We start from the raw sequence: 10000 nt of genomic DNA on the forward strand, positions 1-10000 counted from the left end.
GCCTCTCTGTGTCCTCTCATTCCCAGAAAAAGTCATTTTACCGGTTAGGTCAAATAAGGCCTTGAGGCCTGTTTGTGACCTCTGATGCCCAGATAGAGGCATATAACCTGGTTAGGGGTGTTTGGCCTTTAGGCCTGTATGTCCCTTCATCCCATGAGAGAGAGTTTAACTTTTTAAGCCTCTCTGTGTCTTCTTATTCATAATCTTTTAATTTTTGGGTTACCGCTTGTATAGCAATCAGTATCCATCGTGAAATTTCAAAGTGTCCATAATGCACTCAGGTCGCCCCCGACAGAGAGAGGGCCGTAGTAGGGTGTTTCCATAGCGGGCATTAATATCAGAATGACCCTTAAATGCATTTAGGACCATATTTGAATTTTTGGGTTACCAGATGCACGTTTTCAATCACCAGGTGCACGGTTTCAATCACCAGGTGCACGGCTCTATTTCCTCCTCCAGCACTTGTCAAACAGTCCATAAAGCACCCAGGACGGCCCTGAGTGAAAGAGGGCCGTAGTAGGGTGCTCCTATAGCGGGCATTAAAATCAGAATGACCGTTAAATGCATTTATGACCATATTTGTGTTTTTGGGTTACCGCTTGTATAGCAATCAGTATCCATCGTGAAATTTCAAAGTGTCCATAATGCACTCAGGTCGCCCCCGACAGAGAGAGGGCCGTAGTAGGGTGTTTCCATAGCGGGCATTAATATCAGAATGACCCTTAAATGCATTTAGGACCATATTTGAATTTTTGGGTTACCAGATGCACGTTTTCAATCACCAGGTGCACGGTTTCAATCACCAGGTGCACGGCTCTATTTCCTCCTCCAGCACTTGTCAAACAGTCCATAAAGCACCCAGGACGGCCCTGAGTGAAAGAGGGCCGTAGTAGGGTGCTCCTATAGCGGGCATTAAAATCAGAATGACCGTTAAATGCATTTATGACCATATTTGTGTTTTTGGGTTACCAGATGCACGGTTTCAATCACCAGGTGCACGGCTCTATTTCCTCCTCCAGCACTTGTCAAACAGTCCATAAAGCACCCAGGACGGCCCTGAGTGAAAGAGGGCCGTAGTAGGGTGCTCCTATAGCGGGCATTAAAATCAGAATGACCGTTAAATGCATTTATGACCATATTTGTGTTTTTGGGTTACCAGATGCACGGTTTCAATCACCAGGTGCACGGCTCTATTTCCTCCTCCAGCACTTGTCAAACAGTCCATAAAGCACCCAGGACGGCCCTGAGTGAAAGAGGGCCGTAGTAGGGTGCTCCTATAGCGGGCATTAAAATCAGAATGACCGTTAAATGCATTTATGACCATATTTGTGTTTTTGGGTTACCGCTTGTATAGCAATCAGTATCCATCGTGAAATTTCAAAGTGTCCATAATGCACTCAGGTCGCCCCCGACAGAGAGAGGGCCGTAGTAGGGTGTTTCCATAGCGGGCATTAATATCAGAATGACCCTTAAATGCATTTAGGACCATATTTGAATTTTTGGGTTACCAGATGCACGTTTTCAATCACCAGGTGCACGGTTTCAATCACCAGGTGCACGGCTCTATTTCCTCCTCCAGCACTTGTCAAACAGTCCATAAAGCACCCAGGACGGCCCTGAGTGAAAGAGGGCCGTAGTAGGGTGCTCCTATAGCGGGCATTAAAATCAGAATGACCGTTAAATGCATTTATGACCATATTTGTGTTTTTGGGTTACCAGATGCACGGTTTCAATCACCAGGTGCACGGCTCTATTTCCTCCTCCAGCACTTGTCAAACAGTCCATAAAGCACCCAGGACGGCCCTGAGTGAAAGAGGGCCGTAGTAGGGTGCTCCTATAGCGGGCATTAAAATCAGAATGACCGTTAAATGCATTTATGACCATATTTGTGTTTTTGGGTTACCGCTTGTATAGCAATCAGTATCCATCGTGAAATTTCAAAGTGTCCATAATGCACTCAGGTCGCCCCCGACAGAGAGAGGGCCGTAGTAGGGTGTTTCCATAGCGGGCATTAATATCAGAATGACCCTTAAATGCATTTAGGACCATATTTGAATTTTTGGGTTACCAGATGCACGTTTTCAATCACCAGGTGCACGGTTTCAATCACCAGGTGCACGGCTCTATTTCCTCCTCCAGCACTTGTCAAACAGTCCATAAAGCACCCAGGACGGCCCTGAGTGAAAGAGGGCCGTAGTAGGGTGCTCCTATAGCGGGCATTAAAATCAGAATGACCGTTAAATGCATTTATGACCATATTTGTGTTTTTGGGTTACCAGATGCACGGTTTCAATCACCAGGTGCACGGCTCTATTTCCTCCTCCAGCACTTGTCAAACAGTCCATAAAGCACCCAGGACGGCCCTGAGTGAAAGAGGGCCGTAGTAGGGTGCTCCTATAGCGGGCATTAAAATCAGAATGACCGTTAAATGCATTTATGACCATATTTGTGTTTTTGGGTTACCAGATGCACGGTTTCAATCACCAGGTGCACGGCTCTATTTCCTCCTCCAGCACTTGTCAAACAGTCCATAAAGCACCCAGGACGGCCCTGAGTGAAAGAGGGCCGTAGTAGGGTGCTCCTATAGCGGGCATTAAAATCAGAATGACCGTTAAATGCATTTATGACCATATTTGTGTTTTTGGGTTACCGCTTGTATAGCAATCAGTATCCATCGTGAAATTTCAAAGTGTCCATAATGCACTCAGGTCGCCCCCGACAGAGAGAGGGCCGTAGTAGGGTGTTTCCATAGCGGGCATTAATATCAGAATGACCCTTAAATGCATTTAGGACCATATTTGAATTTTTGGGTTACCAGATGCACGTTTTCAATCACCAGGTGCACGGTTTCAATCACCAGGTGCACGGCTCTATTTCCTCCTCCAGCACTTGTCAAACAGTCCATAAAGCACCCAGGACGGCCCTGAGTGAAAGAGGGCCGTAGTAGGGTGCTCCTATAGCGGGCATTAAAATCAGAATGACCGTTAAATGCATTTATGACCATATTTGTGTTTTTGGGTTACCAGATGCACGGTTTCAATCACCAGGTGCACGGCTCTATTTCCTCCTCCTCAGCACTTGTCAAACAGTCCATAAAGCACCCAGGACGGCCCTGAGTGAAAGAGGGCCGTAGTAGGGTGCTCCTATAGCGGGCATTAAAATCAGAATGACCGTTAAATGCATTTATGACCATATTTGTGTTTTTGGGTTACCGCTTGTATAGCAATCAGTATCCATCGTGAAATTTCAAAGTGTCCATAATGCACTCAGGTCGCCCCCGACAGAGAGAGGGCCGTAGTAGGGTGTTTCCATAGCGGGCATTAATATCAGAATGACCCTTAAATGCATTTAGGACCATATTTGAATTTTTGGGTTACCAGATGCACGTTTTCAATCACCAGGTGCACGGTTTCAATCACCAGGTGCACGGCTCTATTTCCTCCTCCAGCACTTGTCAAACAGTCCATAAAGCACCCAGGACGGCCCTGAGTGAAAGAGGGCCGTAGTAGGGTGCTCCTATAGCGGGCATTAAAATCAGAATGACCGTTAAATGCATTTATGACCATATTTGTGTTTTTGGGTTACCAGATGCACGGTTTCAATCACCAGGTGCACGGCTCTATTTCCTCCTCCAGCACTTGTCAAACAGTCCATAAAGCACCCAGGACGGCCCTGAGTGAAAGAGGGCCGTAGTAGGGTGCTCCTATAGCGGGCATTAAAATCAGAATGACCGTTAAATGCATTTATGACCATATTTGTGTTTTTGGGTTACCGCTTGTATAGCAATCAGTATCCATCGTGAAATTTCAAAGTGTCCATAATGCACTCAGGTCGCCCCCGACAGAGAGAGGGCCGTAGTAGGGTGTTTCCATAGCGGGCATTAATATCAGAATGACCCTTAAATGCATTTAGGACCATATTTGAATTTTTGGGTTACCAGATGCACGTTTTCAATCACCAGGTGCACGGTTTCAATCACCAGGTGCACGGCTCTATTTCCTCCTCCAGCACTTGTCAAACAGTCCATAAAGCACCCAGGACGGCCCTGAGTGAAAGAGGGCCGTAGTAGGGTGCTCCTATAGCGGGCATTAAAATCAGAATGACCGTTAAATGCATTTATGACCATATTTGTGTTTTTGGGTTACCAGATGCACGGTTTCAATCACCAGGTGCACGGCTCTATTTCCTCCTCCAGCACTTGTCAAACAGTCCATAAAGCACCCAGGACGGCCCTGAGTGAAAGAGGGCCGTAGTAGGGTGCTCCTATAGCGGGCATTAAAATCAGAATGACCGTTAAATGCATTTATGACCATATTTGTGTTTTTGGGTTACCAGATGCACGGTTTCAATCACCAGGTGCACGGCTCTATTTCCTCCTCCAGCACTTGTCAAACAGTCCATAAAGCACCCAGGACGGCCCTGAGTGAAAGAGGGCCGTAGTAGGGTGCTCCTATAGCGGGCATTAAAATCAGAATGACCGTTAAATGCATTTATGACCATATTTGTGTTTTTGGGTTACCGCTTGTATAGCAATCAGTATCCATCGTGAAATTTCAAAGTGTCCATAATGCACTCAGGTCGCCCCCGACAGAGAGAGGGCCGTAGTAGGGTGTTTCCATAGCGGGCATTAATATCAGAATGACCCTTAAATGCATTTAGGACCATATTTGAATTTTTGGGTTACCAGATGCACGTTTTCAATCACCAGGTGCACGGTTTCAATCACCAGGTGCACGGCTCTATTTCCTCCTCCAGCACTTGTCAAACAGTCCATAAAGCACCCAGGACGGCCCTGAGTGAAAGAGGGCCGTAGTAGGGTGCTCCTATAGCGGGCATTAAAATCAGAATGACCGTTAAATGCATTTATGACCATATTTGTGTTTTTGGGTTACCAGATGCACGGTTTCAATCACCAGGTGCACGGCTCTATTTCCTCCTCCAGCACTTGTCAAACAGTCCATAAAGCACCCAGGACGGCCCTGAGTGAAAGAGGGCCGTAGTAGGGTGCTCCTATAGCGGGCATTAAAATCAGAATGACCGTTAAATGCATTTATGACCATATTTGTGTTTTTGGGTTACCGCTTGTATAGCAATCAGTATCCATCGTGAAATTTCAAAGTGTCCATAATGCACTCAGGTCGCCCCCGACAGAGAGAGGGCCGTAGTAGGGTGTTTCCATAGCGGGCATTAATATCAGAATGACCCTTAAATGCATTTAGGACCATATTTGAATTTTTGGGTTACCAGATGCACGTTTTCAATCACCAGGTGCACGGTTTCAATCACCAGGTGCACGGCTCTATTTCCTCCTCCAGCACTTGTCAAACAGTCCATAAAGCACCCAGGACGGCCCTGAGTGAAAGAGGGCCGTAGTAGGGTGCTCCTATAGCGGGCATTAAAATCAGAATGACCGTTAAATGCATTTATGACCATATTTGTGTTTTTGGGTTACCAGATGCACGGTTTCAATCACCAGGTGCACGGCTCTATTTCCTCCTCCAGCACTTGTCAAACAGTCCATAAAGCACCCAGGACGGCCCTGAGTGAAAGAGGGCCGTAGTAGGGTGCTCCTATAGCGGGCATTAAAATCAGAATGACCGTTAAATGCATTTATGACCATATTTGTGTTTTTGGGTTACCAGATGCACGGTTTCAATCACCAGGTGCACGGCTCTATTTCCTCCTCCAGCACTTGTCAAACAGTCCATAAAGCACCCAGGACGGCCCTGAGTGAAAGAGGGCCGTAGTAGGGTGCTCCTATAGCGGGCATTAAAATCAGAATGACCGTTAAATGCATTTATGACCATATTTGTGTTTTTGGGTTACCGCTTGTATAGCAATCAGTATCCATCGTGAAATTTCAAAGTGTCCATAATGCACTCAGGTCGCCCCCGACAGAGAGAGGGCCGTAGTAGGGTGTTTCCATAGCGGGCATTAATATCAGAATGACCCTTAAATGCATTTAGGACCATATTTGAATTTTTGGGTTACCAGATGCACGTTTTCAATCACCAGGTGCACGGTTTCAATCACCAGGTGCACGGCTCTATTTCCTCCTCCAGCACTTGTCAAACAGTCCATAAAGCACCCAGGACGGCCCTGAGTGAAAGAGGGCCGTAGTAGGGTGCTCCTATAGCGGGCATTAAAATCAGAATGACCGTTAAATGCATTTATGACCATATTTGTGTTTTTGGGTTACCAGATGCACGGTTTCAATCACCAGGTGCACGGCTCTATTTCCTCCTCCAGCACTTGTCAAACAGTCCATAAAGCACCCAGGACGGCCCTGAGTGAAAGAGGGCCGTAGTAGGGTGCTCCTATAGCGGGCATTAAAATCAGAATGACCGTTAAATGCATTTATGACCATATTTGTGTTTTTGGGTTACCGCTTGTATAGCAATCAGTATCCATCGTGAAATTTCAAAGTGTCCATAATGCACTCAGGTCGCCCCCGACAGAGAGAGGGCCGTAGTAGGGTGTTTCCATAGCGGGCATTAATATCAGAATGACCCTTAAATGCATTTAGGACCATATTTGAATTTTTGGGTTACCAGATGCACGTTTTCAATCACCAGGTGCACGGTTTCAATCACCAGGTGCACGGCTCTATTTCCTCCTCCAGCACTTGTCAAACAGTCCATAAAGCACCCAGGACGGCCCTGAGTGAAAGAGGGCCGTAGTAGGGTGCTCCTATAGCGGGCATTAAAATCAGAATGACCGTTAAATGCATTTATGACCATATTTGTGTTTTTGGGTTACCAGATGCACGGTTTCAATCACCAGGTGCACGGCTCTATTTCCTCCTCCAGCACTTGTCAAACAGTCCATAAAGCACCCAGGACGGCCCTGAGTGAAAGAGGGCCGTAGTAGGGTGCTCCTATAGCGGGCATTAAAATCAGAATGACCGTTAAATGCATTTATGACCATATTTGTGTTTTTGGGTTACCAGATGCACGGTTTCAATCACCAGGTGCACGGCTCTATTTCCTCCTCCAGCACTTGTCAAACAGTCCATAAAGCACCCAGGACGGCCCTGAGTGAAAGAGGGCCGTAGTAGGGTGCTCCTATAGCGGGCATTAAAATCAGAATGACCGTTAAATGCATTTATGACCATATTTGTGTTTTTGGGTTACCGCTTGTATAGCAATCAGTATCCATCGTGAAATTTCAAAGTGTCCATAATGCACTCAGGTCGCCCCCGACAGAGAGAGGGCCGTAGTAGGGTGTTTCCATAGCGGGCATTAATATCAGAATGACCCTTAAATGCATTTAGGACCATATTTGAATTTTTGGGTTACCAGATGCACGTTTTCAATCACCAGGTGCACGGTTTCAATCACCAGGTGCACGGCTCTATTTCCTCCTCCAGCACTTGTCAAACAGTCCATAAAGCACCCAGGACGGCCCTGAGTGAAAGAGGGCCGTAGTAGGGTGCTCCTATAGCGGGCATTAAAATCAGAATGACCGTTAAATGCATTTATGACCATATTTGTGTTTTTGGGTTACCAGATGCACGGTTTCAATCACCAGGTGCACGGCTCTATTTCCTCCTCCAGCACTTGTCAAACAGTCCATAAAGCACCCAGGACGGCCCTGAGTGAAAGAGGGCCGTAGTAGGGTGCTCCTATAGCGGGCATTAAAATCAGAATGACCGTTAAATGCATTTATGACCATATTTGTGTTTTTGGGTTACCGCTTGTATAGCAATCAGTATCCATCGTGAAATTTCAAAGTGTCCATAATGCACTCAGGTCGCCCCCGACAGAGAGAGGGCCGTAGTAGGGTGTTTCCATAGCGGGCATTAATATCAGAATGACCCTTAAATGCATTTAGGACCATATTTGAATTTTTGGGTTACCAGATGCACGTTTTCAATCACCAGGTGCACGGTTTCAATCACCAGGTGCACGGCTCTATTTCCTCCTCCAGCACTTGTCAAACAGTCCATAAAGCACCCAGGACGGCCCTGAGTGAAAGAGGGCCGTAGTAGGGTGCTCCTATAGCGGGCATTAAAATCAGAATGACCGTTAAATGCATTTATGACCATATTTGTGTTTTTGGGTTACCGCTTGTATAGCAATCAGTATCCATCGTGAAATTTCAAAGTGTCCATAATGCACTCAGGTCGCCCCCGACAGAGAGAGGGCCGTAGTAGGGTGTTTCCATAGCGGGCATTAATATCAGAATGACCCTTAAATGCATTTAGGACCATATTTGAATTTTTGGGTTACCAGATGCACGTTTTCAATCACCAGGTGCACGGTTTCAATCACCAGGTGCACGGCTCTATTTCCTCCTCCAGCACTTGTCAAACAGTCCATAAAGCACCCAGGACGGCCCTGAGTGAAAGAGGGCCGTAGTAGGGTGCTCCTATAGCGGGCATTAAAATCAGAATGACCGTTAAATGCATTTATGACCATATTTGTGTTTTTGGGTTACCAGATGCACGGTTTCAATCACCAGGTGCACGGCTCTATTTCCTCCTCCAGCACTTGTCAAACAGTCCATAAAGCACCCAGGACGGCCCTGAGTGAAAGAGGGCCGTAGTAGGGTGCTCCTATAGCGGGCATTAAAATCAGAATGACCGTTAAATGCATTTATGACCATATTTGTGTTTTTGGGTTACCAGATGCACGGTTTCAATCACCAGGTGCACGGCTCTATTTCCTCCTCCAGCACTTGTCAAACAGTCCATAAAGCACCCAGGACGGCCCTGAGTGAAAGAGGGCCGTAGTAGGGTGCTCCTATAGCGGGCATTAAAATCAGAATGACCGTTAAATGCATTTATGACCATATTTGTGTTTTTGGGTTACCGCTTGTATAGCAATCAGTATCCATCGTGAAATTTTAAACAGTAAATAAAGCACTCAGGACGGGCCCCCATTGATAGAGGGCCGTAGTAGGGTGCTCCCATAGCGGGCATGGATGTCTGGAACACCTGCAAGTGTATTTAGAACCATATTTGAATTTTTGGGTTACCAGATGCACGTTTTCAATCACCAGGTGCACGGCTTTGAAAAGTGTGGACTCTGCCATTTTCCCGACCAATTTCTGTAATTTTCAAAAAATGATTAAAAATACTTCCCGAAGGGCTAGAGGTCCCAAATTTCGTCTCATACCCTCTCTCGTGATGGGCAACAATTGCAGCATATCAAAAACATTTCGCATCCATAGGCACCTATGTTTCCTGTAACATTCACTTTTTTCCCAAAACTTAAAACACGATTTTCTATTAAAATGTTTTATACAAAAACGGTTTTAATTAAATGTAAATGCTCGTCTATATGTGCCCTTTCGTTTTAAAAAACCCCCATCCAGATTGGATGTGTACTTTCTGATTTATTCACGTTTTGTGTTTAACCGAATTTTACCCCCAATTTCGGGGCGGACATACACCCTGTGCGGTTCCGGGATTATATCGATAAATTGGCCTGATCGTCAATGACACACTCGGGGGTGGGTCGACCAGACAGGTACCGGCGCGAAATCAGAAACCTGGTTTTTGACAACAAGACTTCCATGTCCTAGAGAGACGGGGGTGGTGCCAAACTGATCAGGCCGAATAGAAAATAAGTACTGGGTACTTTTGAGGGATGTGAGCCCCTCGGAACCATGGTAATTCGGACATTTGCCGCCGGCGTCCGATTTAGTGGTTGGAACAGACCCTTCGGCGTCCGATTTATCCTAACTTTTGAGCCACGTTTCCCAGCTTGGTGATGGGAGGATATTGAGCTCTGCCCCGGCAGTTGTTCTATCCCAGCTATTACCTTGTGGGTTTGGTTCATCAATGACCATGGTTCTGGTCCAATGAAGGTGCCAATCCCTTCGGCGACTGATTGGTGGTTGTTTAGTCCCGGTGAGGGCTAGCTCTCCAGTCCAGTCCCATACTTGTTTCACGGTGCGTCTCCATGGTTGTCCTCTGTTGTCCAGGGAGTTTAATTTCCTCTGACTGATTTGCATTCGTTTTCCACCTGGGAGGGACTCTATCGGCCGGCCTTTG

Source organism: Oncorhynchus kisutch, unplaced genomic scaffold (assembly GCF_002021735.2).
Source record: "Oncorhynchus kisutch isolate 150728-3 unplaced genomic scaffold, Okis_V2 scaffold372, whole genome shotgun sequence".
NCBI classification, from domain to species: domain Eukaryota; kingdom Metazoa; phylum Chordata; class Actinopteri; order Salmoniformes; family Salmonidae; genus Oncorhynchus; species Oncorhynchus kisutch.